Source organism: Prionailurus bengalensis, chromosome D1, assembly GCF_016509475.1.
Source record: "Prionailurus bengalensis isolate Pbe53 chromosome D1, Fcat_Pben_1.1_paternal_pri, whole genome shotgun sequence".
NCBI classification, from domain to species: Eukaryota; Metazoa; Chordata; class Mammalia; order Carnivora; family Felidae; genus Prionailurus; species Prionailurus bengalensis.
The window spans coordinates 111,635,064-111,646,624 of record NC_057346.1 but is presented as its reverse complement, the minus strand read 5'-3'; the positions used below and the strand labels follow the sequence as shown (position 1 = coordinate 111,646,624).

The 11,561-nt window shown below is 56.9% G+C and overlaps 1 protein-coding gene across 2 annotated transcripts in view; it reads left to right on the top strand.

Moving 5' to 3' along the window:
* Positions 1 to 5,147: 5,147 nt before the first annotated feature.
* CPT1A (carnitine palmitoyltransferase 1A) overlaps positions 5,148 to 11,561 on the top strand; it is a 57,819-nt gene continuing 51,405 nt past the window's right edge. The window contains exon 1 of one of the 2 annotated variants that reach the window (XM_043581920.1): positions 5,148 to 5,322. The gene's annotated coding sequence lies outside the window, so the exon portion shown is untranslated. Of the gene's footprint in view, positions 5,323 to 9,934; positions 10,015 to 11,561 lie in introns of those variants that run through there. The other variant, XM_043581922.1, reaches the window with a different exon arrangement.

Sequence of the window (11,561 nt, the reverse complement as noted above, 5' to 3'; positions counted from 1 at the left end):
GTTTGTGAGTTCGAATCCTGCCTCCGGCTCTCTGCTGTCAGCGCAGAGCTCGCTTTGGATACTCTGTCCACCCCCCTACTCGTGCGCGCGCGTGCGCTCTCTCTCGAAAATAAATAAATGTTAAAACAAAACAAAAAAAAATAAACAAAAAAAACAGTGGTGGGAAGGCTTTTCATTAGTGCCCTGGGCCCAGGTCCTCATTTGGGTAGGTGGGGAAACGGAGGCCCAGATAGGGGAGGGGGTGTCCGCAGAGCCAGCCAGCGGCAGACCCAGGCTGGTGGCCAGCTGTGCCCAGTCCCGGGCCACTGCTCCTTGGCTTTACCGTGAGGCCTTCCGAGGAAGGCAGACCCCTGCCCGCCTGCCTTGTGCCCTCACCTGACCCATCAGGGGGCTGGGTACTTGGAGACGCAGAGGGGACAGAGTGGGGTCCCTGCCGTGGAGGGGAGGGGACAGCAGCGGCCCAGGGAGGAGTGGGGAGGAAGGAGGAAGGATGGGGTGTCACTCTGCCACTCCTGCCCACACCTCCCAGGCCCTGGACACCGTCCCCACTGCTCTCCCTGCTGCTCCCCTGCACCGGCAAGGGGTTGCCGTCCCGCCTCTCCGCCTCTCTCCCTCTAAGGCTGCTGTCTCCCCAGGTGATCCCAGGGGCTCAAATTTGTCAGTTCCTTTATTTCGTGACCGCCCGGATGGCTCTGCTCTCGCCACCGAGGATCAATGCCCCACTTACCTCTAAATCTGTGTAAATTTGTAATTAGAAAAATCTTTTTATGTTTTATTTTCTATTTGAGAGAGAAAGAGAGAGAGATTGAGATTGAGAGCATGAGCAGGGGAGGGGCAGAGAGACGGAGACAGAATCCGAAGCAGGCTCCGAGCTGTCGGTGCAGAGCCCGACGCGGGGCTCGAACTCACAAACCCGAGATCACGACCTGAGCTGAGGTCGGACGCTCAACCGACTGAGCCACCCAGGAGCCCCAGTAACTTTTAATTTTTAACATCGAGGCCTCACGTGCAGGTAAGGAAGGAGTGTGAAGTGCGTAATCTTAGGGGTATAGAGTCACGGAAGTCACATTACCCTGCCACCACCCCCCACCCCCCGGGGTCTCCTTTACAGCCGATACCCATCACTGCAGTTAATATGCACCACTGGTTATAGAAATCATACAGTCAACAAATACTCTGTGTGTTCATTTGGCTTTCTTTCCCTTAACAGGAGATCTGTAAGGTTCACCCCCTTGTGTGTGCCATCAGCAGTTCATTGTTTTTTTCTGGCTGCTTATTATTCCCCTATCCAGAGAAACCACAATGTATTCACCCATTCTGTGCTGATGGGCACGTGGGTCGTTTCCAGAATTTTGTCAACCTGAGGGGATCTTCCGTAAACATTCCCGTACCGGGGGTCTGTGCACGGATGTGTGTTCTCATTTCTTCTTCTGGGTAGATGCTCAGAAGGCAGGATTCCTGGGTCACAGGGCAAGCCTATTCATTTAAGAAACCGCTTCTGTGACGGGGGGCCTGGGGGGCTCAGTCGGTGAAGCATCCGACTTCGGCTCAGGTCATGATCTCACGGCCCGGGAGTTCGAGCCCCGCGTCGGGCTCTGTGCTGACAGCTCAGAGCCTGGAGCCTGTTTCGGATTCTGTGTCTCCCTCTCTCTCTGACCCTCCCCCGTTCATGCTGTCTCTCCCTGTCTCAAAAATAAATAAACGTTAAAAAAAATAATAATAATAAAAAAAGAAACCACTTCTGTGGTTGGGATGAGTTGCTTTCACTGGCACGTGGTCGAGCTGCCTTTGTTCATTTCCTTGCATGTGTATTACCTCATTTTGCCCTCCCGGACCCCCCCCCCCCCCCCCCCCCCCCCCCCCCCCCCCCCCCCCCCCCCCCCCCCCCCCCCCCCCGCAGAGGTGATGCTGGCCGGAGCAAATATTATTGCCACCTGACGTGGAACTGTCGCTATTTGCTCACCACCTACAACAGCTCAAGGTTCAAGTTCAGAGGGGGCTCAACGCTCCGGAGAGAAGAGAGGAGCACAGAACTCTGAGATTACAAAATTTTTTCCTGTGGGAAGTGAGAGCTGAGTTCCAGAAAATCTCACACACTTTTGGATCAGAACCAGCCTCGTTTCTTGCTGGCAGGAGAGTGGGACTCAGCTGTGCTCTTAGCGGCCTAAGAGAGCCTTACAAGTTTTGTATTTCAATTGTTCTGTTCTTTTAGGTTGGACAACAGTACTGTGGGTATTTCGTGTGTGTGTGTGGGGGGGGAGGTGTCTGTTCCTTAAAAAGGACCTTTATCTTTTAGAGATCTGTACTCAAGAGCTTGTGGGCAAAACAGAATTTCTGGATTTGCTCTAAAGAAATCCAGAGGCAGGGGCAGGGGCATAGACAAGTCAGGCCCTCGCTTGACAATTGTTGAACCTGAGTTTTGGTTACCCAGGACTTTATTACACTGTTCTCATTAAGTTTTGTATGCTTGAGGGGCGCCTGGGTGGCGCAGTCGGTGAAGCGTCCGACTTCAGCTCAGGTCACGATCTCGCGGTCCGGGAGTTCGAGCCCCGCGTCGGGCTCTGGGCTGACGGCTCGGAGCCTGGAGCCTGTTTCCGATTCTGTGTCTCCCTCTCTCTCTGCCCCTCCCCCGTTCATGCTCTGTCTCTCTCTGTCCCAAAAATAAACGTTGAAAAAAAAAAATTAAAAAAAAAAAAGTTTTTGTATCCTTGAATTTTTCCATAAAAAGATATTTTTAGAGTAAAACAAAGGGGGGGGGGTTCTCGGTGATAATAAAAACATTACATACATTTTTTTAAAAAAGGTTTCCTTATAGCCACGATAGGCAGCTGCTATAGGTTTCATTCGACCTGGGAAAGAATTGAAAACACAAAAAACAAACAAACCAGAGCTTGAGAAAGATTACTTTAGCTTCTGAGGCCAACTCTGGGATATTTTTGGCCCAAAGGGAATACAGGATCCGACAGGCCTAGAGCTCCCCAGGGGCCTAGTTCTTGGGCTCTTTATTAACAGTGGTTGCCTCACCAGCCCGGGGAGCGCACCGGAGGGGAATGAGGCCTCCACACTCTGGCTGGAACTGGTAGTGGTGTGAGTTTCATTATTGGGGCCAAGAGCCCCCGGCGCCCCAAGGACCTCGGTCCTGTCCTGCCTTGCCCTGACCCGCTTCCCCCCCCCCCCGCCCAGGTGGCACCGAGGAGGCTTGCAGGGAGGGGTGCCCTGTCAAGGCCGCAGAGCCCTGGGAACACACAGGGCTCGGGGGTAATCCCAGGGGGGCGTCCACGACAGCGCTGGGGTGAGGAAGAAAGTGACCTTGGGCGGGGACCTGCAGAGGGCTGGCTAGGATTCCAGGGAAAGGAGGGAAGGGCATTTGAGGTGAGGGCGACAGTCCGAGGCACAAACCAGGAAGGTCTAGGTGCCAGATGGGAGAGTGGAGAACGATGGAGCGGCCCAGGCAGGCGCAGTGCAACTGGGCGTTGAGCAGGTGTGCCCCGGGCCCAGCTCACCTGCCCTCTTGTGCCGGGAAATCTGGAGCTGGGGGTCCGAGTGGTGGTGGGGGTGTGTGTGGGGGGAGGTGGGGGCCTGGGATCGCTCTCGGTCCAGACGGGAACCTGCAGTGGCCGGAAATCTCCAAATTCCCACTTCAAAGAAATGCAAATGAAAATAAGGAGCGTTGTCTACGCCCTCTCCTTTAGGTTCGGCAAAGATGAAAAGAACGGGTAATGACAGCACTGGCCATCTCCTGGAGCCGCGGCTCCTCTCCCACGCGTGGGTGGACGTAGACGTTAGTCAGCTTTTTCGAGGGCAGCTCAGCAAGGGGCACCCAAGCGTCACCCAAATGTCGCAGGTGCCTGTCCTTTGACCCGGTTGCCGCACTTCTAGGCATCTGCACAGAGAAAGCGGAGCTCAAGGAGGCACGCTGACGGGCGGCGCGGCCTAATTTGTACCTGCGACGTGAAAAGGGGGCATACGTGCCCGTGGGGCGGGTCAAATACCGCAGAAGGGAAGGGCATTGCTGTGTCTCCACGGGGAGCTCCGTCCAAATGAAAACCAGCGGATCCCGTGACTTTCTTGAAAGCCGTCTGGAGAGTGCGCACCAACGGTTAACTGTGGTGGCGGCAGAGGGATGGGGGGCGGGAACAAGAGAGAACTTTCGTTTTCTCTTCTAAGCCGTTCGGGGGTAACGACCAAATGATACAGACCTAGATGGAGGCAAGCATGGGGTTTTCATAAAAGAAGTGATTGGCCTTAAGCAGAGCCGGGTCTCTGTCCTAAAACGGGTGCGTGTATGGAGCACCTGCTGTATCCGGGACCCCCCCGGCTAGGACCTGGGAAAATTTCAGGCGAAGATAGGAAAGGGGCAGGGGTGGGGGTGGCGGGGCGGGGAGGGAGGGAAGCTCTGCCCGCACTTCCCTGAGTGCCCTGCGGCAGTTGCCAGCGGCCTAGACTCCTGGGATCGGCCGGTGACTGCACTCTCGACGCCTCTCCTGAGCTCAGTGACCCACACAGGGCTCTCTGGGTCACTCTGTCCCCACCTCCAGCCATGTCTTTCCTGGGACCGGTGCTTTAGGCGCCTGAATAATTAATTGACCAAACCTTACCAAAGCCCCCGTGGGAGGTATTTTTCTCCCACTTGGATAAGGAGGAGGCTCAGAAAGGTCACCGGAATTCGCATTAGCGTTTTGGCTCGGCGAGCCGCTCTGCCTCGGGATCGCATCAGCTGGGGATAAGGTCCGATTGGGGACGTGGGCTCTGGAGTCAGACCCGGGCCCAACGCCGCATCCACGTTCTTAGCTGTGTGATCGCGTGCAAGTAGTGATCCCTTCTGCAGCCCAGGCGGGGATCAGCTATTTATAGGGGTGCTTTGAGGATTATACGGGCAATGGCTGTAAAGGGCTGGCATGAGCCAGGCACCGCGCTAAACGCTCTCATGGGCCTGGGCCAAATGAGTTGGCCCATTTTTCGGATGAGAAAACAGAGTCTCCAGGGTGAGGAATGTCGCCCTGGGCCCCCGGCTGGCAGAGGCTCAGGTGGCGGGCCTCGGTGCAGCCTCGGTTTCCTCACCTGACGCGTCCCCCTAGGCGCCCCGCCGATGCCCCGCCCCGTCCAGGTCCCGCCCCCGACCCGCCGAGCTCCGGGAGTCTCAGCCCCGCCCGCACCGAAGCCCCGCGAGCGGCAGCCAATCGGCGGCTGCCGGCGTCGGGTGCACTCGGCCTCGCCCGCGGCCCTCCCGCCCCCGGCTCTCGCTCGCCGCTCGCTCAGTCCGCCGCCGCCGCCGCCGCCGCCGCCGCCGCCGCCGCCGCCGCGCCTCCGCTTGCCGACTCGGTAAGGCTGGGCCGAGGCTGGGCGCGCGGGGACGATGGGCGAGCGGGCGCGGGCTCGCGGGCTGCGGCCGGCGCCAGGGTGGGGCGCGCGGGGACTGCCAGGGTCCGGACTCCGGAGGGCGGGGGGTGCGGGGGCCGCCTGCCGAGCCGCAGCGCCGAGGGGAACCTCCGGCATCGCCCCGCCAGGACGGAGGGGTTCGTGGGGAGCCTGAAACGGGAGCGGGTCGGGGACTCCCCACCTCCCGCGGTGGATTGGGTCTGGGGTCCGCCTAGGGGTGTGTCTGCGCGCGGGCCTCCTGTGCCGGTCCGGTGCGGCAGCGGGAAGGATGCTCAGCCGTTCGGACTTGGGTAGGATGCGCCAAGCTCGGGACCAGTAGGGGTACTGGCCTCTTTCTTCGCCCTTCTCGCTCTCACTTCCCAGGAGTGGATTGGGTCTGGGGGTACGCCCGAGGGTCGATCGGCCCGCCGGGAGGTACAGTGCGGGAGCTGGAGGGATGCTTGGTTCTCCGGACTGGGCAGGATGCCTCTGGCCTGGGGCCCCTAGAGCCCCTTTCCTCTCATCCCACCCCACTCTTCGGAATGGATTGGGTCTGGGGGTCCGTCCGAGGGTCGGTGAGGCTGCAGGAGGGGTGCTCGGCCTTCTGGACTTGGCTGGGCGCCGCCAACCCCCTCTCGATCCCGCCGCATCCCTTCGCCCTCCGGGGGTGGATTGGGCCTAGGGGGACGTCCAGGGGTCGCAGTGGGAGCTAGAGGGACGCTCGGCCTTCGGGACTCCGTGGGGCGCAGTCCACCCAGCCTCCTGCGGCCGCCCCCGCATTGCAGCCGTCGGGACACGCCCTTGACGCGGGACTCCCCGCGCGGTCGGAGCACCCGTCGTGAGCGAGGTCGGGGCGTCCGGCCGGGGTCCCCGCTTGCGAGCGCCCCCCATCCCCTGGTGCGGGGCAGGTGGGCGCCGTGAAACTGCCCAAGGTCGCGGCGGGTTCCCAGCCCGGCAGCGGCCCGGCGGGGGGGTGGAGGAGGGGCGTCACGTGACCAGGCCTGGGCGCTCTGGCCCTTCCTGCCGGGACGGCGCGGTCGGGGTGGCGGAGCTACCCGGGGTCCCGGGCCGGGATGGAGGCAGCTCCAAACCTCAGCCCCCTCGGCGAGTCAACGACCAGTTCCTTTCATTTTGTTCGGAAAGGCCGTGGGTCAGCGTCTTTATAATGTAAATTGATGGTTGGCTTTCGTTCAAGCCGACCTGACTTTTTTAACACCAAGAGTTAAAACTCCGGAGTAATCAACCCGATTCAGTAGGGACCAGACGTCGTTTTCCCAACTCAGGACAGGCTTTCGGTTCCTCTGTGCTCTTTGTGTAGTTCAAATACTTACTGGCAGATTTTTGTGGGAGACCGGTAACTTTGTAAGGTACCGGACAAAATCCGTTTACTCTTTGGAAACGTGTATTTTGTTACACCATTTCTTGCATAGGCGTCGGGTTTCTGGTCATTCCAGATATTCAAGCATGCTTATTTCCTTCTGAACCCCAAACCAAGTGATTAAAAAATGGCCGAACTCACTGTTCTTTCATTTATGACAGCGAGCATCCCCCCCACCCCCCCGCCTTTCCAAAGTATGTAGGGCGACGCGCGGGGAGTGTGGCGTAAATATGAGGACATAATGCTGATGATCGTGCTGATCGCAGAGGCGAGGCAGCGTCTGGTTGTAAGTCGTCTGGGGCCATCGTGTCTGATGTGAACTGTGTGCAGCACTCAGGGGTTGGGGTGGTGCTGCCTCTACGCCCGGGGGCTCCTTTTCGCATACAAACGACCGGCTTCCTTCCGGTGAAACATTTCTAGACCCGACCTTGTACACTGAACTCCCATCTGTTGAAATCAAACAGAGAAAAGGGAGCGCACATACTTTGTATCACAGTGGCAGAAATTGGCACGGTGCACAGGCCGAAATAACCTTTCGAGTTTGCACTGAAAACAAGTGGCCTAAGCCAGGGGCGAAGGGAAGAAACCTGGCGTCCCTGCTGCTGCCGCCCTTGGCCTGTCTCCAGACCAGTGTGAATCTAGTGGGCAAGCGTGGGCCCCCGGGGAGTCTTGGGGCCAGAGCCTGCGCTTATGCAACCCTGGCCCCGCGTGCCCATTCATAGAAACACTGTTACTTTTTCCCCGGGGCTTCGCAGCAAGCCCCTTCCGGACGCGCTTCGGGCGCGCCGGGACGCGATGCTGCAGTTTGGGTGTGGGGTGGCATAGGGCGCCCTGAGCCCTCAGCTGTCCCCAGGGCTGGCCGCGCGGGGCTCGGCCTTCCCACGGAGAGGCGCTTCGTGTCGCCGGGGGAGGAGGGTGGCAGCGCCGGCGACGCGAGCCAGCTCGCTCCGGAAGGTCTCCCCGAGCCGGGCGGGTGGAACAGGATCTGAGCGCCCCGGGCGCGCCAGGCCGGGGGCGGGGCTCGTGGTAACCTTTCCCCTACTTTTCGCAGCCGTCACGTGACGCGCGCCGTGGGGGCGGGGCGGGGCGCGCCGGCCGCAGTTGCCTGCGGTGCCCTCCGGGACGCGTTCCAGCTGAGCAATTAGAGACGCAGCCTGGGCTCCCAGGGCGGCGGGGAAGGTGGGAGGCGGAAACGCGCGCCCGCTCTGGCCCGGAGCTGCTTCTGCACTTTGATCGGGTGCAGTTTTTCCTTTGTGGGAGAGGACGTTGAGTCACTCCGCGTGGTTATCGCTGGCGGGCCAGAGTTGGGTTGCTGCGGGGGGTGGGGGGGGGGGAGCCTGAACTTCGATTCCCGGAGGATTTAGAATAAAAGAAAACTGGCACGTTTCGAGTGTGTTTCAGAGATTCTCTGGGGCCCGCTTTAATGAGGCCTCTGTTCTCTTCGGATGGCTTGAGCCTCTCCCGAGCTTGGCCTGCGAGGATTTTTCTGTTTGACACGGTGCAAAACGAAGGGGGCGCACATGGGAACGTTAACGCGGGACTGGCCTCGGCACTCGGGGCCCCTCTCCAGAAGCCACCAGCCTAACCGTCTCTGCTGCCTGTAGAAACAGTGTAGGCTGCACGGGGCGTGTTGTTGTTCAATCTGTTAATTGACACAAGTAAGGAGCACTTTATGTTTGCTGATTTATCACATTCTGTTGCCTTTTGTGAAGTTCACCTTCTACCCCGTGCAAATACTGGGTGGACGTTGGGTTCCCAGCAGACCCTGGGCTTGAAGCCAGCTGACCTTTGTGGTGAGGTGATCCAGAGCCTCAGTTCTCCAGAATGGCCACCTGTAAGTTTGCAGGGGTTGTTTTTCTGCCCAGAATGTTGTTGGAAGTTAATAATTGAAAGAAATTTTGCCACTGCACGAGTCCTGCCTCTTTGGGGGTACGTAGGGTATTTGCCACTGTGGAGGGCCGGGGGATAGGGTGGCTACTGCTCTGCCTTCTAGAAATTATCAGCTAATTGTTGGACACCAGGTTCTTGAGGTTAAAAGGAAAGGACTCCTCCATACTCCCGATGTGGTGGTTCACCAACCCATCCCAGGAACCTGAGTGTCATCCTAAAACTTTTTTTTTTAAGTTTATTTATTTGAGAAAGAGGGTGGGATGGGGACAGAGAAAAGGGGAGAGAGAGAGGGAGAGAATCCCAAGCAGGCTCCGCACTGCCTGAGCTGAAGTCAGATGCTTTTTTTTTTTTTTTAATGTTTATTTTTAGAGAGAGAGAGAGATACAGAGTCCGAGTGGGGTGGGGGAGAGAGAGAGGGAGACACAGAATCCGAAGCAGCTCCAGGCTCCAAACTGTCAGCACAGAGCCCGACACGGGGCTCAAACTCAGGAACCATGAGATCATGACCTGAGCCAGGGTCGGACGCTTCACCGACTGAGTCACCCAGGCGCCCCAATACATGTTTATATTAAAAGCAAACACGAAATGACTATGGCTTTCAGACATTGTCGTGTGTTGTAACTCAAATTTTACGTTTTATGGAAGACTTCCTCATTTATGAGATAATGCATTGATCACTAATTTTCCTACATGTCAGCCTCTCTAGTGCCCTTAAAAAAGATTTAGGGTGGGGCGCCTGGGTGGCTCAGTCGGTGGTTGAGCTCCGACTTCGGCTCAGGGCGTGATCTCACGGTTCGTGGGTTCGAGCCCCGCGTCGGGCCCTGTGCCGACAGCTCAGATCCTGGAGGCTGTTTCGGATTCTGTGTCTTCCTCTCTCTCTCTGCCCCTCTCCTGCTCACACTCTGTCAATGTCTCAAAAAATAAACATTAATAAAAAAAAAAAGATTTAGGGTGAAGAGTTTAGGTTTCTTTCTAGTTTCTCAAGCCCCCCTCTGTTGTACAGCGGCAGGTACAACAAGGAACACTAGAAATGAGCCCAGCAGTGCTGTGGCAAGCTAAATGTCAAAGTCAGATTTTGGGGGGGGGGGGTATCCGATGCCAGCACGGGGTGGGGGGAGCGGATAGAGTGAGGGGAGGGGGTCTACTGGCAAGAAGGAGGTGAGGCGGCAAATCCACACGGAAGCCCATGTTCCTGGAGCCTGGGACTCCAGTTGGGAGTCCGGCACACTCCAGTGTGTTCCTGCATTGAAGGCCTGATGTGTTGACCCCATCACTTGATGTGACGGCTGGATATTCTCATACTTTATAGGCCAGGCAAAGGGTCTTGTGATGAGGCTGTGACATCCGCTCGAGCCTTTTCTGTCTTCCACACCTGCACACACGGCCCGGTAAGTGTCAGAGCTGGAATTTGGATCCAGATCCGTGTTCTCCGAAGCTTGTGCTCTCTCCCTGCAGCACGCTGCTGCTTCTCGGACCGCAGTGCAGGCAGAGGGCCCACGTCCGTGCCCACTGGGCGTGTTTCCGGGTGTCCATTTCCGCATCTGTAAAGTGGTGCCCCCGACACCTGTTGTTCTTTGTCACCAGGGAGGGTCCCCGGGTGTGACCTTAGTCTTGAGGGTGTAAAGTGGGCACGGGTTCTGGCAAATAATCCCGTGGCCGCAGGCAGGGATTTCGGGTATGACGGTGCTCCCCGGTCCCTGAATTGGAACTTGTGATTTCCCAAGTTCAGTTACACTTCTGGGTGAAGAGCACGCTGTGGGTGAAGGCTCCCCTGCCGGTGGTTTTGGGAACACTTGTGGGAACAGCGTGGGATGAGCAGAGGTCCGGGGGTCTCTTTTGGGGGGACGCAAGCTTCTTCGGCAGCGGCATTGCTGACGGTGTGGCTGGGGGGCAGGTCCTCGTGGGCGTGCGTCCGGAGAAAATACCTGAACGGACGGCGCAGATAACTGCCAAGACATTCTGTATTTTCTTTACAAAAATGTGACCCCCAATGACCTTTCCCCAATTCTTTTGTGCAGGTCACGTTTCTCTGCGTTCATCTGATTAGCCATTACTTCCCGGAGTGGGGCCACACTAGGTGTAAATTTGCATTTGGTTTACTTTTATTTTTTGTTTTTCACTTTTTGCATTTGGTTTATTTTGTTTATTTTTTTATATAAAAAAATTTTTTTTAACATTCATTTATTTATTTTTTTTGAGACAGAGAGAGACAGAGCACGAACGGGAGAGGGTCAGACACAGAATCTGAAGTAGGCTCCAGGCTCTGAGCTGTCAGCACAGAGCCCGACGCAGGGCTCGAACTCACGGACCGTGAGATCATGACCTGAGCCGAAGTCGGATGCTTAACCGACTGAGCCACCCAGGCGCCCCACATTTGGTTTATTTTTTACAGCACCTCACTAGGTCACTAGGCAGAAGCTGTTGTTTTCCCAGAGACTTAAAGGTGTAACGATTCAGAATTCCCTCTATAACCTGCCTCGTCTTGGCGTATTTACTCCATGAACGTGAATGGCGTATTACGATATACTTGACTGCAATAAGTTAACTGTATGGCCAGTTAATTAATGAAAATATTAAATACCCAGTGGTGGATTCAAGAGACCCCACCTCCTTAGTGACCGTTCCTGCCTGTTTCTTGCACACGAAGCCCTCCCAGAAACACAAAGTGAGTTTTGCATCTCACGTTCTTGCTTCTAAGGTGCCTCCATCAGGTTAGGGAAATAATCTGTATTTATCTGCATATGCACTTATCAAGAAAACACAAGAGCACAATCACGGAGAGTCACGTCTGCAAGTGATTATGACACGGCACACGACAGGCAGAAAGCTGTGCGCCCACACACGGGTGGACGGGTGCTCCCTTTTCCGTGCTGTTACTGCTAATTTTTGCCTGCGCCTAACTCCTCGCCCTAATCGTGACCGTAGTAGCGGGAAT